General features: G+C 37.9%; 1 protein-coding gene across 1 annotated transcript in view; it reads right to left on the bottom strand.

Moving 5' to 3' along the window:
* Positions 1-11,457, bottom strand: part of LMBR1 (limb development membrane protein 1) — a 136,252-nt gene that overhangs the window by 66,443 nt on the left and 58,352 nt on the right. The window lies entirely within an intron of this gene.

Raw genomic sequence — 11,457 nt, 5'->3', positions numbered from 1 at the left:
CAGTGAGCAGGAACCGGTCTCCACATGGGATCCGAACCCTCGGCGGGAGCGCCGCCGCGCTCCCAAGTGGCGCACTCTCCAGTGCGCCACTGGGCCGGCCCCACAAATGGGAAGTTTGATGTCAATCTCTCTCTCTCCTTTGTAAGTAATTTTTCTATGTGAATGTGTGAGAAAGCTTGTAAGGTTTGTTTTTTTGTTTTGTTTTGTTTTGATTCTTGAATTTCAGGGACCTTATAAGAATAAATCCAGATCTTTTAAATTTCCTGTTTAATAACCTTACCTAGAACTCTATCACCTTTTAATCTGCACTCAAGTCTTTCTTCAGCTCTTTACAATTTTCTTCTATTACTTATTTGCCTACTTTTTTGTACTTGTTCTTTTTTCTCCTTCTATATGCTTATTATTTACATTAGGTATCTTAGGTACCTTATTATTTCATTTATAAATTCCTTCTCTTTGTACTTTTGGTCTGTGACATGAAATAGTCTTCATCTTGATTCTACCAGATGATTAATTCAATTTTCAGAAGGACTGTATTAGTTTCCTATCTCTGCTGTAACAAATTACCCTAAAGTTTCTGGCTTAAAACCACACAAATTTATTGTCTTACAGTTCTGGAAGTCAGAAGTCCTAAAATCAAGTTGTTAGCTGGACCTTCTTTCCTTTGGAGACTCTAGGGGAGAATCTGTTTCCTTGTCTTTTCCAGCTCCTAGAAGCCACCTGCAAGCCATGGCTTGTGGTCCCTTCCTTGAATCACCCCAACCTCTGCTTCAAATGTCACATCTCCGTCTCTAATTACCCTGCCTCAGTCTTTCACTTATAACAAACAACTCTTATGATTATAATGGGCCCACTGGATAAACCAGGATAATCTCAAAATCCTTAGCTTGAATCTCTTTTGCCTTGCAAGGTAACATATCCACAGATTCTGGGGATCAAGACTTGGCCATCTTTGGGGGACCGTTATTCTGTCTGCCACAAGGACTGTCCCATCTTTTTTTTTCCCACTGAACTTTTTTTTTTTTTTTTAAGTTCTATGCAGTCTTTTCCTGCTCTAATTACATTTCCTTGAAAGTTCTTACTATTTTAGGGGTTAACTACATAATTCTTCTTTGTCTCTCCCACTAACTGCTCACTTAAGTGGGAACCACTTGCTCTAGATAGCATCTTGGCCTTCTTCACCCATCCTAACACAAGTGGTAATCACTCTCTGTCTGCTGCCGCTGCCCCTTCACAACTAGTCAGGTCAGATGGCCTCTCAAAAAGTAACGAGCCAGCTGGAAGACTGAGTGATTCTTAGGGGGTAGGACCAACTGGACAGGAAAACTGATATCAGAATGAGAAGCCTCACTAGGTCTCTCTTGGTACAAACAGTGATCCTTCCTCAGAGGGAGACGCTGAGAGGAGGAGCCGGCCCGACAATGCAAGTTCAGCAGAACCAGACGAACCCTGCAGCAGACACCCATGTACTCTTACTAAGGAAATTCAGAGGCCGCTTTGTCTAAGCCCCCTGGGGGAATCACAAAACTCCAGTCTTATCCCAGATTTCTCGAAGTAAATCCCATCCCCTCTGTATCTCCTTTCTCCATTCTGACCATTGCTGAAGAGAGAGCAATCCAATACCCACTCCTTTGGAGAACCTGAGGTCTCAAATGCTCTGAAATGTTACAGTATTTCCAGAGCTCATGAGTTTAGTCATTATTTACTTGTTAATATATAATGGAAGTATATATAAGAGAGTGTGAGTAAAGATAGTACAGACATTCAGGTAGTGTGACACAAAGCTACCAAACTTTGACTACAATTTAGTTTTGAGTTTCTGGCAGCCAAAGCAAAAGGGTAAACAGTTAAGTTACAGAATTAATGAACATTTCCATTTAACAAGATTGACAGTAAGATGACCCACCATTCATTATAAGATTTTCAAGAGTATTTGAATCAGAGCTTAAACTATATAATAATCTTAGTGATAAGTATATTTTATTTATTATCCCAATTCTTTATAAATTATACAGTGTGTATCTGTAATTAATAGTCATTTAACTTCTATATCTCATTAGTTAGAAATAAAATTCCAAACTACATTTCATTCCCTATACTTATAAAGAAGTATTATTCTATTAACCAGTTCTGAAAGGGAATGGATATCAGAATAGACAATATTCCTGCCACCAATTTGAAATTAAGTGAAAAGACATAAATGCCTACTTTGTGGGTATGTCTATAAAGCTCAATACAAATGTCTAAACCACTCAGTACATGATTTTTTAAAGGAAAATAACTAAAGTGGCATTTCTGAAATGCTGTGCTTTTATTTTCAGATGACCCAACACTAGGCACACAATAGCTAACTAATAAATACTGACTGACTTGCACACAAAAATCAAGAATGCATTCTCATTGTCCTCAAATAAACCATGCTTTCATTAAATCTCCAGATTCATCTGGAATAAAACAATATTCAAGGACATTACCATCACTTATTATATGGTGATATATCAATACCCAAGTGAGAAAAAGTAAGCTTTCAGGGGCAGAATATTTCATTATAAATAACCAGAAGGAAATGATGGCTGTTGTAAGCAATTATGGCACACTTCAAATAAATACTGGAATTTTATGTGAATTTAAGTTGCACCAAAAAGTTAAAACATCTTGAAGAACTTTTTTTATCACTGCTTTATTTCAAAATGAATCTAAAATGTTCAGTGTCAGTAACGTCTAGTCAATAAGTCAAATTGGTAGACAAAACCTGTTTAGACAAATCATGAAAAATAAAAAGGGATTCTCCAGGTAAACCACAAAGCAGCTCATTTAAGGTCAATTTAACGGTATTATTCTGTTTTTCTTCCAGCCCCGACATAAGATTTCACTACCTCAAAGGAAACTGTAAGAGTATCTATTTGCATTCCCCCTAGGTGATTGGCAGTTCAACACCAATTAGTTCAAAATTACACTGTTACTAGCATGCAATAAAAACAACACCTTTCATCTTTCTTACATAGGTAAGAATAACTTCAGAGCCAATAACTTTGATCAAATAAGTATTTTTGATCCTGCCCCACCCGTCTCTTTAGATTCAGGAAAACTAATAGCTGAAGGCAACTTTTCCCTGCTTTATTCTTAAGCTGAAAACTAGTGTGGTATTGAAAATATTTTGCTTCCAAGAAAACAGAATTTCCCAAAGTCCAGCATATCTTCAGTAACTAAGCTTTTCTTATACCTTTTTTTAATCCATAAAGCAGCATGAACTTAACGCAAAAGACAGCCTTCATATGTTAAAGGGCAGATACTAATTATTTAATTTTAAATATATAATGTGTTTAAAAGTATATATATATATAAATGTCCAATTAGGTATGTAAACAATTCTAATAACTTGATGCAATAAAGTTATCTTCCTAAACAATTCAATACCCTAAAGAATTCAGTGTCCTAAACTTAGTCTCATAATGAATACTATTTGGAAGTAGATACCTCTAAAATAAACAGATTATTTTTACATTTAACTTTTTAATTTAGCATGTAACCAAAAAAAGTTTGATTAGACAATCTTACCCAGTAATTCTTTAAAAATCTAATTATACTTATTACCTTAAATGTGACCAAAGTGATCTCTATCACCAAGAATGTGAGGTCACTCAAATGCTGTTAATTATTTCTAATCACTCAGGCAGACGACTTTGTTGTTCAAGCCCAAGACTCCTAATAATTCACGGAGCAAACAATCGCCATCTCCCTAAGCAAACACTACTCACTGTACACCATGGAGCTAATGGTGATTAGGCAAACCCCAGAAAGCATTTGAAAACTGAAGCCTGGACATTCAAATCTCTAACGTATCTATTTTAGCACGCTCTAACACTGGTATTGTCTACAGAGAGAGGACAGACAGCCCATACACTTGGAAACTCTATGTCTATGTCTATTCCATTTGAAATGCTAATACTCATTAAAATAACTTTGTATTTATTTCTGACATATCCACAAAAATATGACTATGAACCCAGTAATGTGAGATTTTTGACATCCAACACAATTGTGAGACAGCAAGCAAGATAGAAAACATTAAAGAATCAGCTGTAGGAACATTATACAATGCTATGTACAATTAAAATAATGGTTTGGCTTTATTTTTTTCTACTTTAGATACAAGGTATTAGTAGATCATAATTAGATAAGATGCTCAGATCATTTTTTAACCATCATATTTATATATGCTACTATTGGGAATACCATCACCCATATGGTTGTGGTTGAAAAAGTAGCTCATGAATATTAAATTCGTCTTCTGTTAAACAAATTTGGGTCATTTTTATAGAACAATTTCTCTCTCTCCTCCCTAAATTTCATAGAATACAAGCTACTTGACTTATATTATTCTATAGTTTGATATTCCAAAGCACTCAGTGTCTACTGATACCACATTAGCTTATGTCTCCTGCAATCACCTCATTCCATCTTGCAACAAATAATTTGTTTGGGCCACATTTTATTGTCATGAAAGTTATTAAAGGGCCCAAGAAGCTGAATAAATTACAACAAGGCAACTTTCACTTATTTTAGACCCTCGAACACCATTTTTGTTGATATCTGATCACTTTCAGGCTGTCTGACTAAGCCCAGACACTTAAAGCTGAATAAATTACAACAAGGCAACTTTCACTTATTTTAGACCCTCGAACACCATTTTTGCTGATATCTGATCACTTTCAGGCTGTCTGACTAAGCCCAGACACTTCTCAAAATGGCCTGACAAATTTGAAATATTCATACTCTAGCGATATAACCAACAGCAAATAGTATTCTTAGAATGACCATTGCTAGAACCTAGAACAATGCCTACATAAAGGCAAGATAAAAGTAATTTAGAGGACATAAGATAAAATCTGGCGTAAGCTTCCTTATATTATTAAGTGCGCTATATGAAAGACATCAGATAAGTAATGACCAAATTAGCAAATCATCTTGCCAATGATAATAGGAAATGCCTCTGACAGGATGCTACTCCTCTAAAGCAACCATAAATGCCATCTGAAGCCTTGGCATCTCATAAAAATCCTTGGCAAGCTCAGCTTAGTCATAAATAGCAAGGTTCAAGGATTGATGAAGACACTCTGTGCTTCTGTCAAGTCACTAAGTTCCATGAAAAGGTCATAAAAGACATGTCTTGCTTTTTTCAATCACTTTGTTTTTTAAGATACAAACTTACTACAACCTGACACTCAGCAAAAATAAAACAATCACAAGGGTACTTCAAAAAGTTCGTGGAACAAATAGAATGGAAAAATAATATGAACCTTTCCATGAACTTTTTGAAGTACTCTCGTACATTTTCTGTGCTCTTAAAAATTAAAAATTAATACAAGCTTCAATGAAAGGGCTTTTTTAAAAGATCAGAATCAAGCAGGAAAGTAATTGCTATAAAAAATGACATACTAACTTTTTATCATAAAGATGAAAATAGTATCTAAAAAATGGAATTGAATTATTAAGTTCAAAGGCTACAATATTTTTAAATAAATTACATTAAAAGAACTGTGGAGGTTTTGAACTTAAATAACAAAAAATAATTTCTATTCATTATGGTACTTCTAAAGTTATCCAGTACACCCATAGGCTATACACACACGAAAGCTAATTATTTCAATTAATGCTGTTGCATTACTTAAACATTTAAACATGTTAATGATATATGTATCCTCTTAATGCTGAGAAGGAATTACTAAAGATTTTTCTACTACAATTACTGTAATGGGACTTTCTGTTGAGCTACTCTTTAGGGGTCTTGGAGTAGAAATGACCCGATTGCTCATATTTCAGGGCCATACCAGCAGGGGGGAAATCACCTTATTTCTGCTTCCTCACTAACACTCCAGTGCACACAGTCCTCCTGCCTGCTCAGCCCTGTCCTGCCTTCAGTAGTCTACTACGGGCCTTCCTAAATACTCTCTCCAAGTGACTCTTCTATCTTGTCACCACATCCTACTTCCCCTTCCTTCTTCACTCCTATGGCAAAATGACAACTCATGTGTGTTTTCCTTCTATTCACTTGCTCAAGGAACATATATTTACTACAGACTCACCACGTGTCTAGCAATATTATAGGACCAAAGGTACAAAAGAGAAGAAAACGAACAAAAATCCCAGCCCTTGTGGAGTTTATGTTCCAGAGGGCACAGAACATCAATAGATAACAGTGAAAGAACTGGTATGTCAGATAGTGGAAAGCGCTATAGAAAAAGGGCAAGAGAGGGAAAAGCAGGGCCAGGGTGGAGGTGGGACTTAGTGATATCAAATCGACATCCACAAGGCTCACTCCATGATGTGGGAAATGCCCATGAGAAGGGTATTCAGCTAAAGACCTGAAAGAGAGGAGGAGGAAGGGAAACACAGTACAAATGCCCCAAAGGAGGAGAGTGCTCCATGGGGGGAACAGCAAGGAGACAGCAGAGGATGGAGTCAGAGGGTGTCTCACGAAAAGACAAAAAAAAAAAAAAAAAATGATAGCCTTTGGGGAACTCCAAATAAGATTCTAGCCCTGGAGGGACAGGTGAGTCTGCAGCTCAGTGGCTGGGGCTGGGGGGGGGGTTGGGGGGGGGGGGGGGGGGGGGCAGGGATGAGCAGCCACTGCACGGATTTCGGATTTTATTCAGATAGAAATAGGGAGTCATCTGACAACTTTGAGCAAATAAGTGAGAAGATCTGACTTACATTTTCAAGACTCTGACTCACAAGGCCAAACACAGATGTAGGGAAGCCAATTAGGAACTTATGGCAAAAATCTCTCCAAGGGGTGACTGCTGCTCAGACCAGGGTGGTGGAGGTAGAGGTGGTGAGACGTGGTTACATTCTGGAGCTATAGCAAAGCTAGAGCCAACAGCGTGCTGAAGGGACCCATACGGGAATTAAGAAAGGAGAGTCCAAAGACTAAACTGAGTGCCTGGGAGGATGGATTTGCTACCTGTCAAGGTGGGTCACTATAAGAGAAGCAGAACTTGGGGGTAAGATCTTGAGTTGATTTTGGATATGATAAGCTTAAGATGCCTATGAGACACCAAAGTAGAAACGCCTACCAGACAGCTAGATCTTTAAGTTTGGAGTTCAGAGAAGTGGTCAGCAGCTTATACATGGTATTGAAATCCTGCTTAAGATGCCTATGAGACACCAAAGTAGAAACGCCTACCAGACAGCTAGATCTTTAAGTTCGGAGTTCAGAGAAGTGGTCAGCAGCTTATACATGGTATTGAAATCCATGTGACCAGATTAGATAACAAGGGAGGGAAAGTAAGTAGAGAAGAGAAGTTCAAGGACTAAAGTGTAAGGTGCTCCAGTGTGAAGAAGAGAAAAACCAGCAAAGGAGATTGAAAAAAAGCAGCCCATTAAAACAAAAGTTGGGGTAAAGTTTCAGTTCACCAAGTGAATAAGACATATTTCAAAGAGGAAAGAGAGTAAGGTGAGGACTGTGAAGTCACAGACCAACCTGATGACGGCATTTTGTAGAGCAGTGGAAGAGTGAGTTCAAGACAAAGCGTGAAGCGTGCAGCTGAAGCCCAGCGCTCGCAGCCCCTGTGAGCCTTGCCCTAAGGAAGAGAGGAGTAATGGGGGGTAAGCCAGAGGGTATAAGGTTGAGAAAGATTTTCTTTCTCTCTTTCTGGAAAAACTACAGCATGTCTCGAGGCTGATGGAAACTGATCATGCAAGAGAGAGAGTAGAATTGCTAGAGCCGTGTCCTTGAATCAGTGAGAAGAAACAGAATCCAGGGCATCCAGGGAGGGCTGACCTTTGCCAGGAGCACAGACAATTCAGCCATGGTCCCAGAAGGGACCTGCAGGGAAGTGAGTCATATGAATGAAAACTCCCTAACGATCTCTGCTATTTTCTCAAGAAAATAGGAAACAAGGTCATCAGCTGTGAATGAAGATGGTGAAGAACATCTGAGGAAAAAGCAGACCTGAAAGCACCACCTAGGAGCATGTAAAGTCCACTTAAGATGCTGGCTGTCCATGTGACGGAGGATAGGCATGGGAGTAGTGCCAGTGGCAGAGAGTGCAGAGAAGGCTCAGGCTTGCCAGGCTCGAGCACAACACGAGGGGCCTTCAAAAAGTTCATGGAAAGAGTTGTATTACCCTTTAATCCTGTTTTTCTGTAACTTTTTGAAGTGCCCTCACACAGTGAAACAGGGAAAGAATGTCTGCACAGGGCTTATCCTAACCCAGCCTGGGAGTTTGAACTGTGTCAGTAAGTTGGGGTATGACGCAAACGAGGAGAAAGGTAAGGAGAAGCTACGAGGATAAGTGGCACATTAAGTCTGTACAGTGAAGAACTGTAAGAGTGGAGCACTAGAGGAAGTGAGCTAGAAAATAAGAGGTGGTGGTTGGAGAGTGGGATGTGAGATTATGCAATAGCCTGAGTCGTCACTGATGACAAGGCCTGGGTGATGTCACAGGCATGAGTGACTGTGGCAGATCATCAGAAGAGAGAGGGCAAGGAGCTTCCCAGAGTATTAGAAAGATCAAGTGTGTGGTCACTGAAATCACCATGAATACAACAGGCCCAGAATTAGAATGATAAGGAATGAGGAGCTGACATCCTCCAGGAAGGAGTAGGAATGGCCTGGGAGATGAGGAAATGACAGGAAAAGGTGGCAGCCTGATGACATGAGATTCAAAGCACTGGAGAACAGCAACGGAGCACAAGAGGACACCCACCCAAACCCCAGGAGTAAAAATGAGGGTGTGGGCAAGAACGGAGTAACCGCATGAGAGGGTCACAGGGAAGCAATGTGTGCTAGGGAGAGCCAAGGTTCCTTGAGCAACAAGATAATGTTGAGAATATAGAGGTTTTGTTAATGAGTGAACTCTCAATTCCAAATGGTATAAGCAGAACATTTCAGGAGCTAGGGGAATGTGGAAAATCAGTTCAAAATTGGGTGTACAGAGACTAGGGGACAGGGTCCGGGATACAAGGAACCTAGATGTTCTGAGCCCCCTGTGCTGACAGTCATAAAGAGGGGTGAAGGGCAAAATGTATCCATTAGTGCTGAGGGCCTCATGGGAGACAGTATAGGGGAAAGAAGGAGAGGCAGGAAGGGATGGGTGTCTTCTCAGGACCATGGTAAGCTCTGTGGATATCCATCTACTCCTGCCAGGATAGAGACATGGGGAAAGGGCTATCTTAGCCAAATGATGGGAGTTCTGGGGCTCCCTCCTGCAGAAACACATAGAACTCCTTCCCCTCCACTTATTTTTTCAAGGGTTTAAGCACTAGATAAAATCTTTACAGGTTCTTATCCTTTTTCCCCACTCTTCTTTAGTCAACAAGTCTATGATCATGAGACTTAGAACATTCATCTGCATAACATCTGGTGCTTAGAATGTACAATAAAAAGGAACGGAGAAGGTAGAGAGTTGACTGACAGCAAGACAGCCTCCTTAGATACTGATCAACATATAATAGTGCACAGCTCTGCTTTATTTTACTAACATATTTTATGAAATAATAGCAATATTAACAAGAACAAAATCTCCCAACAGCTCTAAACCTACAGCACCATCAAATGTCGAATAAGAATAATGGAGAAATCACAGTCAGGCATTCATTCCATCATAAAGCTACACTGATATTTTAAAAGCCATGCATGAAAATTCAACTCCAGTAATATAATAACTACCAAAACAAGTCATCTTACCTTCAAGAAAAAAACAGTGTTATTATTCATACAGTAAAGCACTACTTGATATTGCTTAAGTATAATGTTTTTTCAGAAAACTGTAACACTGAGCTCAGAGTGAACCATGCAGATGTCCCAGAGACTCCAATGGTGTGTACCACACCCCAACACAGGCTAAGGAAAGCACACTCAATATGCCATCAGCAAAACACCATCACAAATTCTGTGATCAACCAGAACTGTAATTAGTGTTTTTTTAAAAGTCTTTTACTCTCATTACTCTGTGATTCCTTTTTAATAGAAAGAGTAAAAAAAATGAAAACTTTAGTTTTGTTTTATAATTTAAAAATATAAAATAATTTTTACAACAAAATGCATTTGACATAACACTAAATTAAATAAAATCCATGGGGATGGTTTGTCTTACTAACCTATTTCTACACTTTCTTAAAAAATACCAAATCATGAAATGTTTTCTTCCTCTGCACATATTGATAAACATACTCTACTGAAGCTCACAATTCTTATTAGTCAAAATGTCCATTTTGCCATAGAACTATTTATGTTATAAACAAATCCTTTAACCTGTTATTTCCCACCTGAAACAGTCCATGGTGGCTAACCAGCAGCAACCAGCAAAATCATCATAATTATCCTAACATATCATTAAAGAGTTTCACTGAAAAGATTTTAAAGACAACCTACCAGATAGAACAGTCATAAATAGTTCATGGCCTACCAAAATGGTATAAAATAAAATAATTCTAAGCATTAGCTATCATATTCTCAATCCTCTCCAAACCCAAACCAACTCTTCCTATAACATTCCTCTGCTAGCTGGGGAATTTTATTTATTTTGGCTTGGATTCATTTTATAATACATTTAGCCTTCTAGCAACTTTTCAACTTCTTTAGATATAACAAACCCAAACCCAAACCAACTCTTCCTATAACATTCCTCTGCTAGCTGGGGAATTTTATTTATTTTGGCTTGTATTCATTTTATAATACATTTAGCCTTCTAGCAACTTTTCAACTTCTTTAGATATAACAAACCACTTCTGAATTTGAAGAGCCAAAGTTTTCTAAAGGGAACTTTTTTCTCCTACTGTAGAAGAGGAAAGTGAGAAAAGGTGATATTTTTGTTTTTGTTTTGTTTTGGTTAGATTTAATTCAAACTGTTTAATCTATGGAGTACAACATTTTACCCTTCCTGAATCTTAGCCTCCTGATATGTAAGATAGAAATAGCATATACCTCAGACTGAAACATAATCCCACATTGCAGGAGGCAGCTTGACATCTATTCTTTACAACTCAGGCATAAGACAAATTTATTATTAATATTGACTGCTTTAATGATTTTATACGGCTGACATTGTTGATTGACATTTATAATTCTGAAATTAAATAGGCTTAAATGTTAAAATAGCTTTAATAAAGTTAGAATAAAAAATATGTAGTTCCAGTTTAAAAGTTTATCTGTATGAGAGTATTTAATGCTACTGTCAAGAATTCTTTAGAATAGATACAAACTGAAATTCTTTGATCTAAATATTATCAACTTTATACTGATCAAACATTACCAAGCTCTAAATATTATCAACACTCAGGTTCATAATTTAAATTTATTATTTATAATTGAAGAAAGTAGGTACATTTCTTCCTATTTCTCAATATTTCATATTTAAAGTAACCTTCCATATTATACCTACTCTTGAATTATGATTCTGAATTATGGTTAACTATTAATAACCTGATCGGGGGGGGGGGGGGGGGTTTCAA

Source organism: Galeopterus variegatus, unplaced genomic scaffold, assembly GCF_000696425.1.
Source record: "Galeopterus variegatus unplaced genomic scaffold, G_variegatus-3.0.2 Scaffold4947, whole genome shotgun sequence".
In the NCBI taxonomy this organism is placed as follows: domain Eukaryota; kingdom Metazoa; phylum Chordata; class Mammalia; order Dermoptera; family Cynocephalidae; genus Galeopterus; species Galeopterus variegatus.
This window is presented reverse-complemented; position numbering and strand designations above follow the sequence as displayed.